Genomic DNA, 16,207 nt, shown 5'->3' with positions numbered 1-16,207 from the left:
CAGGAACACCTTGCGCCTGGAAAATCGGAGCATTGTGTGATCGCCGTGGCCAAGTTACAAGGGGACAAGTTTACTCCGTTGCATGTGCCACTAATCCAGTGCTGTGACGTCACAAAATACCAGTTAGCTGAAGAGCTACGGAAAGATTCAAATCTCAAACGGCTCTTCTGCAAAATCAATAAAAAGTTTATATCCGTCAAGGGTCGCAAATACTTGTTCAGTGAAGAAGGAAATATTCTCTACCGACATTACACTATATCCACTGGCAGAAACTTCAAACAGGTTGTTGTACCCATAGCGATGAGACCGCAAATTCCACAGGTGGCCCATGAAAGCATCATGGCCGGGCACCAAGGAATACGACGCACAATCGATCGCATACTACAGGATTTTTATTGGCCTGACCTACACGGAGTGTCACCCGATTCGTTAAGTAGTGTGTTAAATACCGAAGAACCCCACCAAAGGGCAAGGTTGGCATTGTACCGCTTGAAAACATGCCACTGACCACTACTCCTTTCGAACGGGTTGCCGTCGACCTCATCGGGCTTTTCTCACCGAAGTCCGATGAAGGAAACCGATACATGCTCACGCCGATGGACTTCCCGACACTTTATCCTGACTCCGTTGCTCTTCCTGCGATTGACGCTGTGCGCGTTGATTAAGCGCTAGTCGAAATGTTTTCCCGCATCAGTATCCAAAAGGAAATTGTGACTGACCAGGGAGCCACATTTACCTCCGACCTCATGAAGGAAGTCATCCGTCTCCTCTCCATCAAGCTCCACAAGGCGTCACCTTACCACGCGATGGCGAATGACGTGGTGGAGAAATTTAATCGAACTCTCAAGACGATGCTTAGGAGCATGTGCCAAGAAAAGCCTCAGTTTTGGGATAGGTATCTGGCCCCATTACTCTTCGCTTACCATGAAGTTCCACAGGCAAGTCTTGGGTTTTCTCCGTTCCAATTGGTCTATGAACGTCATGTACGAGGGTAACTGACAGTACCATAGGAACTCTGGACAAATCAGAGCATCGATGGAGAAGCTCGCTCAACGTACAGCTATCTTATCTACCTCCGAAACTGCCTGGAAGACACGTGCAAACTGGCTCACGGGAAACTCGAGAAAGCACGCCAGAAACAGAAAACATACTATGACCGGAAGAGTCTCTCCAGAATGTTAAGTCCGGGCGAAACGGTTCTGATTTTGCTGCCCACAGATTCCAACGAGGTGCTCACGCAGTGGGAGGCTCCATACGATGTCCTTGAACGCAAAAACTACACGTACTACCTAGTGGAGCTAGGGCATAATAGCAAAGTTATTCACATAAATATGCCTAAGAAGTACGAAGAGCGCAAGCCTGGTGTGACGCAGAAAGTATCGGCCGCAGCCGAGACCGGCCAACTCCCATTGGACCTTGAAGCACTCGCTGGTGAGTGCCTGGTAGAACTGCCTGCTGTGAGTCTGCCTCAAACATAGTGCTCTGCGGACGTCAAGCGTATTTTATACGCTTATTTTATGAATTCGAGCAGTTTATTTTTTCAAGAATGCACTTGCACAACGGCAATATAAAAGGCACGGATACGGTGGCTGCCCATTACTTTAGCCGCGTTTGACTGACCTAAATTATCGTGCCATATGGGAGTTGTTGCGACGAAAGAGTTTTGATGTCATGATAAATCAAATATTAGTGACGGCTCCTTCGCCTCTGTTGTTTGTGTGTGCGTATGAACGCGCATCCGCGAACAAGCGCAAAACTTTGAACCCTTCATCCAGTGGGACTCTCCCGTTCTATTCCCCCCCCCCCCCCCATGGTTTCAGAACAGGTTTGAACCACTGTCTTGAAACTAGAGGAGGTTGTGATGATGTGGATTGTGCCTCTATGGGTTCCGGCTGGACAAAGAAAATTGTGGCCGCGTGCGGGGCGAGCCGGTGCGCGTGCACGATCGAGCGTTGGAACTCGGCTTCAAGGCAGTCGTGGCAGTGGTTGGCTGAGTGGCGGGACGTCTTTTGGAGCTCGGCCTTTCCTCATGGCCAGCTAGCCTGCTCCGGCCGGGCATCGAGGTCCGGGGTGTGGCTGCCCGCGCACACCACCCACCACGCTAACCTGCCCGCTGACACCAGCCTCCCGGTAGCCAGGCCGCCTACAGGCCAGCACCCGCCTGCTGACTCCAGCCTCCCGGTAGCCAGGCGGCCTGCCGACGTGCACCCGCCTGCTGACTACAGCCTCCCGGTAGCCAGGCAACCTACGGACGCGCTCCTGCCTGCTGGTACCGGCCTGCTGATACTTCCCTGGTGACCGGGTTGTTTCTACAATGACTCTCGAACCGGAACCCATAGTATGATGCTGGTGTTCATCTTGATATCTCTAGGTTGTAAGTGCCCCGTAGTGTATGTGTGTGTGTTTGTGTGCAAGCCGGCGATCCTATACCTACATCCTCGTCGGTCAAGAAAACAGCGTCGTGATCCTGTATGCGCCTGTTTTATTGCCCAGGACTCCTGAACAGACCTGAGCCCAATATTACAGCACAGTGACATCCTAGGCGAGCCTGTAAGCTGCCGACATCGAGGTGTGCCACCGGGTACCAACTCGAGTAGAGGGCAAGAGCAACGTACTGGTGCAATTGAAAAGCAAACAAAAAGTACGCGCAGTTCTTGAAAGGGCACGTCGAACTCTAATCAAGAACAGTCAGCTCGGAATACAAAGTGAAATGCGGTTCTTCGTAAATGAACACCTGTGTTCTGCACTGAAACGGCTGTAACTACTAGCTAGCGCAAAAAAGACTGAATGCGGATGGCGTTTTCTGTGGGTGCAGAACTGCAAGGTCTATGCGCGAGAAGAAGAGGGGAACGATATCATATGGGTATTGCTTCTTATAGGCACCTATGGACGATTGATTCAGCGTTTTTTTCTCTATCTTCTTACGTAAGGCTTTACCTCCCTTTTCATGTATAAGTAATACGCCTTAACCTACGACACTGCACTTCATTTTGGTCAAACGCAGAATAGGAGCATACCTGCTATTTATATCAATGCACGCTCTCTGCTTGCAAACAATATCAGGTTGCTGTGTTCCTCAGTTACTTCCATTTCAAATTTGACGTCATCATGTTCTCAGAAACCTGGTATCAAAAGAGTAGCCCTGACCCGCAACGGTGGCTCAGTGGTTAGGGCGCTCGACTACTGATCCGGAGTTTCCGGGTTCGAACCCTACCGTGGCGGCTGCGTTTTTATGGAGGAAGAAACGCTAAGGCGCCAGTGTGCTCTGCGATGTCAGTGCACGTTAAAGATCCCCAGGTGGTCGAAATTATTCCGGAGCCCTCCACTACGGCACCTCTTTCTTCCGTTCTTCTTTCACTCCCTCCCTTATTCCTTCCCATACGGCGCGGTTCAGGTGTCCAACGATATATGAGACAGATGCTTCACCATTTCCATTCCCCAAAAAACCAATTATTATTACCAAGCCTTCCTCAAGACAAAAGACCTAGCTAAACTTAAAATATTTATTAAGTATCGGAACAAACTAAACGTGTGCAATCGAAGAGCTAAGAAGTGCTACTACAACCACCTTTTCAATGCTGCTAGAGCGGCCGGACAAAGTTTGGAAAATATTCTACGAAGCTCTTAACAGAAAAACGACACGAGAAAACACTTTCGAATTGACTATAGTTGGTAGAAAATTATGCGGAATTCCACTATCCGAGTATTTCAATGAACACTTCGTCAATGTAGCAAAGCCAGCAGTCGACAACTAGACTAGCGCTTTGCTTCAATACCTGTGTAACCAGGCACTGTTTCTTGACCAAACGGATGAAACAGAAATCTGTCACAGGTTTATACTGATCCGGAGTTCCCGGGTTCGAACCCGACCGCGGCGGCGCTGCGTTTTTATGGAGGAAAAACGCTAAGGCGCCCGTGTGCTGTGCGATGTCAGTGCACGTTAAAGATCCCCAGGTGGTCGAAATTATCCCGGAGCCCTCCACTACGGCACCTCTCTCTTCCTTTCTTTTTTCACTCCCCCTTTATCCCTTCCCTTACGGCGCGGTTCAGGTGTCCAACGATATATTAGACAGATACTGCGCCATTTCCTTTCCCCCAAGAAAACAATTATTATTATTATTATTATTATTCAGGAACCCTGCTTGTATGGATGGATGGATGGAGGGATGGATGGATGGATGGATGGATGGATGGATGGATGGATGGATGGATGGATGGATGGATGGATGGATGGATGGATTGATTGATGAATGGATGGATGGATGGATGAGGCAGAGCCCTTTAAATCGGGCGGTGGCTCAAGCCACCTTGCCTTGACTTATCACTATTGACTTATCACTTCATGACTTATCAGTTCTAAGACACAAGCAGCGCCATCTACCTCACAGAATTTGCAGTACTATTGTGATTTAAAGCCCCCTTCGCTATGTCTGGTAAATCTCGTTATATCAGTAAATTTTATAGACGTGTGCATCACAACAAGACGAATTGTTTGACACCATCCGCAACCCCCGCGACAAACGGTTCAGTCGTTATGGCCTTCTGAAGGTCCTCGAAATGCACGGCTCGGCAGCGGGAAGGCCGTTTTTGCGAATCCTACACATACCTTGGCCTTCATCTCAATTAGTAACCTTGTCCTCAGGAACATGCCAAGTCATTTTACATCACTTTGAGAATTCTGCGTCAAACGGGTGGCACCTAAATTTTAAGCAAATGGTGGTCCCAAGGGCGGTCCCACTTCGATGGCTGCTATATGCTCCGTGCGCTGCAGTTTGGCGCGCGCGAGGGGCGCCATCTGGTTAACAGCGGTGGCAAAAAGCAAGCGCAGCCAATGCAGCTCTCTCGTCGAGTTTGCAGTGAGCGAGGTGAGCGGTAAGGTGTTTCGCCAGAAGACGAAAGCAAACTTAGCTTATTATGGGTGCTCGACCTACTGTTGTGTTTAACAATGTCATAACAGCTAAAAACACTGCAGTCAAGGTACCGAATATATTTTAACGCTTTCCTTGAGATCGTGCATGCTTGCTCATGCACAGCGGGTATACTTGAAATGGGTGCATTGTGGAACTAAATTCATGAGTGTGAACTGGGAAGGGGATTAGACTTACTGGGGTGTTTTGAACGTGCCGTCGCTGGTAAGAGTCAGGAATTCCTTTATGTCTTATGTAGAAGGAAGGAATGCGCTCATTGATTCACAGTCTACGGCGAAGTTCCTGGAGCTAGCATCTGACGTTTCAGTCTTCGTTTGCTGTGCTCATCGGTGGTTCAGCGCCTCAATTTTGTTTCTAGATATTTTTTTCTGCGTGTGCGTATGCTCTGGGTGCGGCGTTGTACTTCCGTGAGTGCATATGTCGTTTTTCACATTGTTTCACCAAGCTTTTGTGTAGGTATTTCTATCATTATATTGCCTACAGCAGTTTAAAATTTTGTATGTTTGTTTGTTGCATTCCCGAGATCGAAAATCCTGCTTTGGATGAATAAAAAGAAAAATAGAAAGGGGTTCAAATTTCTGTATATATATTTCTTGGATTTCACACCATCTCTAAACCCTTATTTATGGAGTTAATCTTAAGGGGGTTTGTTGTCCCAGTGCAACTCAGATTATTGAGGGGCGCCATAGTGCAATGTTCCAGATAATTTCGACCACCTGCGGTTCTTTAACGTGCACTGACATCCCACAGTACGCGGGCCTCTAGCATCTCGCCTCCGTCGAAATGCGGCCGCCGCAACCGGCATTGAGCCCGAGTCACTTGGGTCAGCAGCTGAGCACTATAGCCACTGAGCCACCGCGGCAGCCTTTCTATTGTTAAATATCTACCAAACGAATAATACGACGAAAATAATTCACAAGGGTGGAAAGTTGAGCGAGTCGGTATCGATCCATGAGAAAAGGAGTGCGAAAACACGACGACGGACTAAGACAGAACCCACGGTCCCGGTCGACACGGTCTTTTGTTTTTTCTTTAGTCGAAAGTTAGCGCTCGTGCTGTGTGTTCTGTCTTCTTCCGTCGTCTTGTTTTCGCGCTCCTTTTCTCATGGATCATGCAAAATAATCCATTTAACTGGCGGCTTCATCCTAAAGTGAAAGTCCTCTAACTTTGGAAGATACTCAGCAAGAAACCCATCGTGTTTCTATATGCTTAGAGTTATGCTTCTCTGTGTGGAATACACAAAGTAAAGCAGCGTCAATCCTCAGGACGTAGAGCATCATCATCTGATGTGTATAATAAGTTTGCGTTTTTGGCTATTCTAACCAACCGTTCACATAGTGGATGTCACAATGTATATAAGTTACATAGCTGATTTCATTATTTGGGTCAATCAGGCACTTGTTTCTCAAACTGTAAATACTCTTAATGAATCTCAATAAGTTGAACTGTGGTGCCGGATGTTGCAGTGCAGTCGGGACTTGCAACACAAACATTACTGCTCGAAATCGATAATCATCCCAACCTAAGAGAAATTGAAACTAATTGTAGCAGCGGTGACGCAGCGGGGGTGTCAGGGCTTTCAATGCGTTGAAATCCGCAGAGAAGCAGGCGTTGACTCTGAATGGTGTCGCGGTCAGTGCGCGCCTGCTGTGCGGCCGGGTTGACGCGAACGCACTGGGCATGGAGAAAGGCACAGCGCCACCACGGCCAGTCTTCAGGGGGGCGCGCGCCCTCCCCTCGAGACCGGCTGTGACTGAGCGTCCGGTTAACGCGGCGAGTGCCACGAGGCGGCGCTGGCGATGTGGGCGCTGCTTGCGCCACCATACCAGCGCACGGAGCCCACATATACAGGGTCCAAGAGTGGAATTAGCCGCACCACTTGGTTCATGACACATAAATATACAGGGTGTTTCAGGGAAGACTTACAAATGTTGACGAACACCAGGAAACTAGTGAATAGTTTTAAGACGTAAGCTGGTAAACTAATTAAAAGTAACTTTTTAACTAATAAAGTTCGGCGTCTAGTCGCAATTAGAGATTTGTAGCCGCTCGCAAGTAATAGCCATATCAGTTTATAGAATTTAGAAAGCGCGATTACCCTTGGTGCGGTGGCTCGACAAAGTTTGGCTTTTTTTATTAGTTACGTGGAAGGGGAATGCTTTGCCCGCATGCTTTTCGAAAGGACATGTATTTTGGAAGGATGTAGCCAAAGTTTATCCAGCCACTGCCCCGAACATAATGGCATTTTCAAAATCCTAGAACTGATATGGGTTTTACTAACGACCGGCTACAAATCTCTCATTGCAATCAGTTGTCTCACTGTTTTAGTTAAAAAGTTAATTACCAGAAATTACTTAACCACCTTACTTCTTAGGGCCATTCACCGGCTTATCGGTGTCCGCCAACGCTGGCGACACTATGCCGAAAAATTCCTTTTTAACACAAAAAGCCTATTTTTTGAAATTTACAGAAAGTCTTCCTTGAAACACCCTGTATAAAGGAGGGATCGAAAGTGTAAGTATCAGTTGACGCGCTATTCGTCCACTGTTGCTATGTGATGTAGTGTGGTCACGTTCTTACTGTTTTGATGAATTTGACCTTCATGCCATACAGACCCGTCCTTGACAAAGGTAAGTAGTAAGAGCTAACGCTCTTAAAACGTGGCCGGTCATCACACCGGAAGTCGAAACTTCCATGTAGTAAATAAAAAAACGTCATTTGTGTGCTCACCTTCGTTTTAATGCCTCGTAAGTGCCTCGTTTTTTGATATAACGAAACCGCTCTCTTTTGAAACTTGCGTAAGGTAAACTCTGTTCCCAGATGAATGCTAATTTTTTGGCCCATAGATGTGTAACACGGCACTAAGGAGTGTGTCTAAGACGATAAACAGCACAGAGCGATATAAGTTAATTTCCTGTCACTGAAGTAAAAAACGTCGCTGCTGCTCACGAAGAATATTTATGCCATTAGTTATTACTCTACGTGGCCCTTACATTGCCCTACAAGCAAGAAAGATGGATTACTAACATTGAATACTATCGCCATGATTGCAAAACGAAGCACTCTATGCTAGAAAAAGCATATACATGATGATTTTCTAACCTTTACAGAATTTATATGAAAACTGCGAGAGAATGCGTCGATGCGGTGTCTGCAGGTGGAATATACAGCAATGCGGACATTAGGTAAATACATTATAGATGTCACTATTTACGAATAATAACATAACAAAAATTTAGCAATCAACATTTTATTGTTGATTTTGGGGGTGAGATTACATTCTGAAATGGGATATGGTCATCAACTTTTTATTGTTAATTTTGGGGGTGACATTACATTCTGAATTAGAAGATTGTCGACATGGGAGGTGAGCACATTTTTTTTTTAATTTTCACTGTCGGCAATGTGGTTCAAGATATCAAACGACCAATTTATGCATTTCTTACCTGATTGACTTTGCATTCCCGCTCGCTTTTTTCTAAAATGGTGTCGTTGTGCGCAGTACAAGATACCAAAACGGCATCTTTGTGTTCTGCATTAGAAAAGGGAGCCACGACATATTATAACACAGGAAAGCAGACTCAATGAACTTTTAAACGCGTATTTTTACATTTCGACATTTCGAACCACATTGCTGATAGAGAAGTTTAAAAAACTGGGCTCACCTTCGATGTTCATGGCCTTCAATTTCCAAATAAAATTTTCGCGCCTGAGATGAGGATTACTGTAGTAGATTAGTTAATCTCGATTAACTATTCTTCTGAGGTGATTAGTTTATTATATCTAATTACTCAAGTTACTGAGCTCTATAACTTTCGTATTTTCCGCCTTTCTATATATTCTACCTGCACAGACCACACCAATGTGTGTCTCAGCTTTAGAAATAAAAATCTGTAAACTTTAAAAAAATCGCCCTGCATAAACATATAACTCTGGGCATCCTGAAGAATGTAGCGCTGAACGCTAGAAGCACTTTATGTTGTGTTGAGCCACCGTAGCGTCCCATTGGGTATGGTGCTCGACATTTGACCTGAAAGACGTGGGTTCGACCCCGGCCATGATAGTCGCATTTCGAAAGAAGCGAATTGGCAGATGCCATTGTAGTGTGCGATGTCAGATCACGTTAAAGAACACGACGTGCTCTAAATTATTCGGAGTGTAGCGGTCGAAGAGTCAGCATGAGGTGCGTGGGTTGGTGGGAAGAAATACAGGGTTCCTTGGCGGTATTTGCCTATGTAGGAAGGGTGGCCGGTAACATTCATCACCATGTGGCCGGTTGTCAAGGGTTCGTCAGAAGGCCCCTAGGCCAGGGTCATTGCCTTTGTGCCTGCAAACCGAAAAGCTTCCGCCAACCGGTCACAGTCCCTTCAATGAAGCTGCTGGCAGCAGCGGGGCGCAACAAAGAACCTCTCTCTCTTCCCTTCCAGGGGGAGACTGCATGACAGTACCTTTCCTACTAATTGGAATGTCTTAAGCGTGCACGAGGGCTCATAACTGAGGTTGTTCTAGGAAGGCGCCGGAAGGACACATGCGGAAAGGGACTCCGTGGTCCGCCTGGTTTGTTTGTTTTTACCATGAGAGAAAGTATCGCGTGCACTATCAAGGTTATAGGTTGGGAGGCATGATTCGCAGAGCCAGTCGTTTTTGTCGATATCGCTCTGTGCATCGCATTTTGTAAATAATATGATTGCTTTTTTTGGTTTTTGTGCTTTGGGGAAGAGTTGTTAACATGGTTAAAGTTGAAGGGGGCAGCACGCAGCAAGCCACCAGTAGTGTTGAGGCTTGCTGCTATTGCATGCTTCGTAACTGCGAGAGGGACTCCCGAGGGTTTAAAACCGAGCCCGGGTGCCCAATACGTCATTCTGGGCTAGGTTTAGATGCTCTGCATCTTCGGCTGGGCCGAGGAGGGAAGATTCCCCCATTTTTTAGCAGAAACTACTACTGGCTCAGTCGACAAAGGTACCATTGCTGTCGTGCGACAAAGCGAAAAGAAGAGAAGGCAAAGTACGGGCGACATTCTTGCAACAAGGCAAGCATTGGCGGCGTTGGAGGACCCGGCGGAGGTAGCGAGTAGTGGCAGCTTTCGAGGAGATCAGCCGCAGCAGAGAGATTGTAGAGAAGACCCCAGGGTGGGACCAGCCAGGAAGAAAGCAGCGCGGCGCGGAGAAGCTGCCGTTTACATGTGGGCGGAAGCAAGGTGGCACCTTCACGAGAAAAGGGGCCTGAGAGGGAGGACGTCGGACTGTGCATTGCAACGTACAGCAAGCGCGCGTCGGCAGACGGACAGCGGAGACCTTTACCTTTGACAGCAGCGCACTGCTTCAAAGGGGTGAGTCCTCTCCGTAGTTAGCGCTGGCGCGAATGCCACTGTCCGAATAAGGCTTTGAGCGCGCCTGGAAGCACGCTTTCGTCATTTAAATCCCGGAAGGACAAAATGCCCAGGAAATTGGAGACGAGGAGCACGGCGATGGCGCCGGGGTGCGAGATATTGCGACAGTGCCGGTTGCGTCACTGGACCAGACTTTAGATAAACAGCTTCTGCGCGTAGAACGTCAAATCGAGCTTGCAAAACTGCAGGCTATGCAGCAGAGAGGCGGAGGATTGAGCTTGGGCTCACTAGATGCATGGGATACGCACGGCGAGTTGAGACGCTTCTCAAAACTACATGATCGCAAGAGCTCTCCCAAAATTTCCGGTGGATGTCGAGGTTCCATTGTGGTTTGAGTCCGCCGACAACACGATCTAGGCGTACAGCGTCCCACGAGACCGATAATAGCTGAAATTATTCAGTTTCTTTCAACTCGTTTGACGCCATCTCAGCATAAAGATTATGACGCGCTGAAAGGAACCGTCCTGGGAGAGCTGAAGCTTGCCGCAGGAGAATACCAGCCGGTTCCGAGGCTCGCACAGAGAATTGGCGGTGGTTTAGCTCTGGTTAAACCTGGAGTGACGCGATAGCCAAAGCTAGCCTTGTGGAACTTGCTCAGTTGAAATGCAAAGTCAGTATTTCGCTGCTTCGTTTCGTTGGACGTTCCTTCTTAATCTTCGTCCCATTTGACACGGCGCATGTGCACGGCTGTTGCACCTCGGTTTCCTCGGCGCGCCGCGCCGCCGCAGCAGCAGCTGCTCCGCACCATGTGGCTGGTTACGTGCCGCCACCACGCTGAAGGCTCGAATTGCTATCGTAATGTAGCAATCGCTACAAAAACAAACGAAGGGGGCCAGACGTTTGTTACGCGCATCCAGAGTTACCTTCACTTGTATCTTGAGTTGAGAGGAATCAAAACCCTAGAGGGACTAAATGCGTCACTAGTGGCGGACCAGGTAAAGAGCCATGGCTGTTGGAGGAAGCACTAAAGTACATAATCCTTCAAGAAGGGAAGGAGTGGGTGAAGGCCCCCAAGATGGTCGCACTCCTCCAAAGTTTTGAGGAGAAGTAGGGTATAAGAAAACATGGGGAGGGCAGGCCTCTGTCAGGCGCTACTAGGCGCCTTTAGCTTGCTCTCCCTTGTTTGCAGTCTCTGTACTGGCCAAACAGAACCAATAAATGAAAACCGCCAGCAAGAAATCCGAGCAGAAGAGACTCGAGGGTTCCCAGCATTCGAAGTATCGCACAATTGAAGGCTCAGGAACCAGACGCTAAGTCGCGCTATAGTGGCTGCTTCACGTGCGGCGCAACTGGACATCTCAAAGCGAACTTCCCGCATAACTCAAGCCAGGCCACCCCGAAGACACTCAGTGCTAACGCGATTAAACTGCCCGCGCGGGTCGCTATAGGGCATGTAGGAGACGGGCGTGGTGAGCTGACAGCCTTAGCACTCCACTGTAGGGATAGACAAATCCATGCTATCCTTGAGATTACGGTCGTGAGGGAAAGTGTCGTGCCACCCAGGCTGACAAAGCCTCATGGGAGCATAAGTTTGATTTCCGCCTTTGGCGAAAAAGTGCGAGCCAAGCTCGGGTTATTCTCGCTGACTATGCATAGCGGCAGAAGGTTTTTTGCTAATGTAACGGAAGCCGTACCGGTGCTCTACGCCCTCACTGAAAAGTTGCTCAAGCAGACGGATTGCCTGCTGTCACAGGAGACATGGGAGTTCCTTAAGGTGGAAGGCAAGTCCCAAGAGATTATAGCTTCAGGCGAAAGAGAAGCTGCAAGCTACATGCAGTCAGGTGATACAGAGCACGCCACGGGAGAGACAGGGTGACATTAATCGCCCAGTCGTCTGTGCACAATGAGGGAGTAGTCTCTGAAGAGAAATAAGTCGCCGAACTCTCAATAATACCAGGTAAAGGGAAAAGCATGGCGGAGGTGTTCAGGGAGGAGCAACAGCAAGATGCGACCTTGCAAAATGCATGGAAGATGCGCAGGTAAGCAAGAGAGGTATGTAGGTAGTCGATGGACTTCTCTACCACACGGATAGGGTAGTTGGGCAGCCGGTAGTTTTACTGCCTAAAACCCGGCGGGCAAAGGTGCTTCAGAAAGCCGTTGAATCGAGCTGGGGAGGCCGTTTGGAGTTCCGGAAAACCAAGGCTAGGATTAAATATAGTTTCTTTTTGGCCAGGGCTACAGGAAGATGTTAGGCGACACTGCGATAGCTGTCATGACACGGTCAGACCTACGCAGGGCGGACAACGTGCCCATTAAGCCTCTGGTAAGGCCACGATCAAGTGAATGTTGACGTGATCGGACCGCTGCAACCTCCATCAAGGAGGGGTCACAAGTACGCGTTCTGCTTCATTCATCTGAGCACTCGCTGGCCCTAAGTGGTTTTCCTACGCTCCTTGAGTGCCAAGGCGACCTGCGACGCTCTCCTGACAGTGTTCAGTAGGACCTGTGTGCCTGGAGTGGTCGCGTCGGATTTCGGCACAAATTTCAACGTGGAGCTGACGAAGTAGTTTTTGGCAAAATTAGGTTGTTCGCCGAGATTTTAAACCTCAGGCAACTCTGGAAATAATGTGGCAGTGGAATGCTTCTATTGGACGTTTAAGAAGATGTTGTACCATGTAATAAAGAAAGAGGGCAGGGATTGAGAGAGATATGTCCCTTTCCTTTTGTAGGCCTACAGGGAGGTACCCAATGATACGACCGAGGTAGCCCCGTTCCATTTGCTCTACGGGTGGCAACCGACCGGCCCGTTATCTATTTTGAAGCGTGCTTCGAGAGGCGAAAAAAATTGCCACACGCCCCAGCTACGTCCCCTGTAGAATGCTTAAAAGCAGCTACAAACGCACTTGAAACAAGCGGCAGAGGCAGCCGAGCTGAGCAGTTGTAGGCAGCAGAACGCGTATTTCCGCCAGTATAATCAGCGGGCTGTTATTAAGAGTTTCAAGGCAGGGGAAGCGGTGTTCGTGTTTGACGATCAACGCACGAAGAAAATGCTTCCAAGATTGAAGGGGCCGGGTGCTATCACCGGCAAGTCCCGCGACCATTCCTATTTTGTACAAATGCACGACGGGGGTGAAAAGCTGGTCCACGCTGAGAAACTCCGTTAATATCAGAGTAGAGTGCTGGCGCTCAGCGTCGTGTTTCAGGAGACGATGCGTTCGGGGAAGCTGAATGTGCGGCTCGTCCAACGGTTTTCCCAGCCAGGAACCGAGATAATGTCTGCGGACATGACCGCCCACATGCAGGTAGAGGACTGTGGGCTGATTCGGGACGCATTTAAGAGGAACAGAGATCAGTTCCACGACAAATCTGGGGTGGCTAACATAAAAAGCACGACATAATCCTAGAGGAAGGATTTGCGCCTAGAGCGTCTCATGCGTACCGGGTGTCAACAAGCTTAAGAGGGGAAGTGAGCAAGCGGGTAGATGAGCTGCTCGATCAAAGTTTAATCGACCCCTGTAATAGCCCACACGCCCATCCTGTCGTCTGCGTGTCCAAACAAGATGCAGCATAAGGTTATGCGTAGACTTCCACGTGTTGAATGCGGGTGCGGTTGCAGACGCATACCGTATGAAACCACCGCAGGAACTAGTAATCAGGACGAGAATTATCACACTCCTAGACCTCCGAAGGGGGTAATAGCAGGTGCCGTTCGCCCCTTCCGCTCCTCCCCTAATGGCATTCGTGTGCCACCGGGGGCAATTCGCTTGGAAAGCGATGCCCTTGGGGCCAAAGAACGCTGCCTAAACATTTGAAGGGACGATAAACGACCTCCTGCGGCTACATTCAGGGTACACATGCGCGTATCTGGATAGCATTTCGGTGTACAGTGAGACACTGGGGTAGCACCTGCGGCACCTACACAATGTTTTTGAAACCCTGAGGCACGCGAACCTGAAGGTAAAGGTGCAAAAATGTCATATCGCGTGGGGGTCGTTAAGGTATACTTGGGACACGTCGCCGGATCGGGGCCGCACGCGCCCTATCCGAAGAAGTTAGCGGCGATACAGGGGCTGAAAGCGCCAACGACTTAGGAAGAACTCCGCAGAGTCCTTGGCTTGTGCGGCTACTATCGAGAGTATGGGTGCAACTACGTTGAGGTGCAAAGCCGTTGACAGCACTAACGGGAAAAAGGGTGGCGAACAAAATTCTGTGGTCTAGAAAAACCGACAGCGCGTTTCAGCGCCTCAAAGGAGCACTTAGTGAGTCTACATGCGTGCTCTTGGGACGCCTGACAGGATCAAGCCATTTTGGCTTTACGCTGACGCCTCCGCGTTCGCCGCTAAGGTCTGCCTTTCTCAACGAGATGAGAACGGTGCGGAGATGCCGATTGCGTTTGCGAGTGACAAGTTCTTTCCAACTCAAATACGATGGTCGATAATTGAGAGAGGAGACCTTTTCAGTAATTTGGGGCCTAAATAAGTCTGACTTCTGGCTCTTCGGCGCCCCGGTTACGGTTGTATCGGATCAGTACCCCCTTTCATTTCTAACGCTCAGCACCCCACCCGGGGCTAAACTAACACGCTGGGCACAGACGCTGCAAAGGTACACTGTAGTGGTGCAGCACCGCAAAGGGAGCTCGCACAGTAATGCTGACGCGTTATCTCGGCTCAGTAACTGTTTCTGGCATTCGGACGACGGCGTTCGGGTGGGCGCGGAGGACGGGGAGGAACTCCCGGAGCATCTGCAACAGTGATGTAAAATCTGAACGAAAGGTCTGAAACGGCTCGGCGCTGCATGCTGAAGTGAGCCACAGCGGTTTCGTCTGTGACCATGACTGACAGTAACTGTATGGAACTGCACATTTGCATAAGTGGCTTTGTTTTGCGATGGCAAGTGCAATATTTCTTTCTGTGTGTCAGTTATTTACTAGGTACGTTTTAGTGCAACCCACGTCTATGAACTGTGTGTTCCCGCGCGCGAGGTGGGCATGCGCATGGCCTGGTGATGCATCCAGTATGAAATGGAATGTATGGAAAGATTCGTTGTGAGTAGAAGTAAGCATTCTATTCTTTTGTTCTCGCCCCGAACGAGGAGTGATTAGTGATTTTATCCCGACGCACTGCTAAGTTGGCCCTCTTGGTATAGCGTTAGGTTGATCATCGACCCATGCAACGAAGCCATTCTTTAAGGTGCCGTTGGGCACCTTGTATAATCTTTGGAGGGACGCGTAGGGGTCGATGGGTCAGCATGAAGCGCGTGTGACGGTGGGAAGAAATACAGCGTTCCTTCACGGTGCTTGCCTATGTAGGAAGGGTGGCCGGTGACAGGCATCATCCTGTGGCTTGTTGTCAACGGTTCGTCAGAAAGCCAGGGGCATTTACTTTACCTGCAAACCGAATAGCTTCAGTCGAGCGGTCACAGTCCCTTCAATGAAGCCGCTGGCAGCAGCGGGGCCCAACAAAGAACCCCCTCCCTTCCCTTCCAAGGGGGAGACTGCGTGACAGTACCTTTCCGACTCATTGCAATGTCGTAAGCGTGCACGAGGGATCATAAGTGAGGTTGTTCTTGGAGGGCGCCGGATTGACAACTGCGGAAAAAGAATGCGCGCTCCGTTTGGTTTATTTTTTTGTTTTACCTTTAGAGAGATGGTTTGGCGTGTACTATCAAGGTTGTAGGGCGGGACGCGCGATTCGCAGAGCCAATCGTTTCTTGTGGATATCGCTCTGCGTATCGCATTTCGTAAATAATTTGATTGCTTTTTTGAGATCTTGTGTTCTGCGGAAGAGTTGTTACCATGGCCATAGCTGAAGAAGGCAGCACGCCGCAAGCCACCAGTAGTGTTGAGGCTTGCTGCTATAGCATGCTTCCTAACTGCGAGAGGGACTACCGAGGGTTTAAAACCAAGCCCGGGTGCTGAATCCGTCTTTCTGGGCTAGCTTTAGATGCTCTG

At 49.0% G+C, this 16,207-nt stretch overlaps 1 protein-coding gene across 1 annotated transcript in view; it reads right to left on the bottom strand.

Moving 5' to 3' along the window:
• LOC144130158 (uncharacterized) overlaps positions 1-16,207 on the bottom strand; it is a 91,860-nt gene that overhangs the window by 12,380 nt on the left and 63,273 nt on the right. The window lies entirely within an intron of this gene.

This window comes from Amblyomma americanum, chromosome 4 (genome assembly GCF_052857255.1).
Source record: "Amblyomma americanum isolate KBUSLIRL-KWMA chromosome 4, ASM5285725v1, whole genome shotgun sequence".
Classification (NCBI taxonomy): Eukaryota; Metazoa; Arthropoda; class Arachnida; order Ixodida; family Ixodidae; genus Amblyomma; species Amblyomma americanum.
Note: the sequence above shows the minus strand (reverse complement) of the source record. Positions and strands in the feature narration are given on the sequence as shown.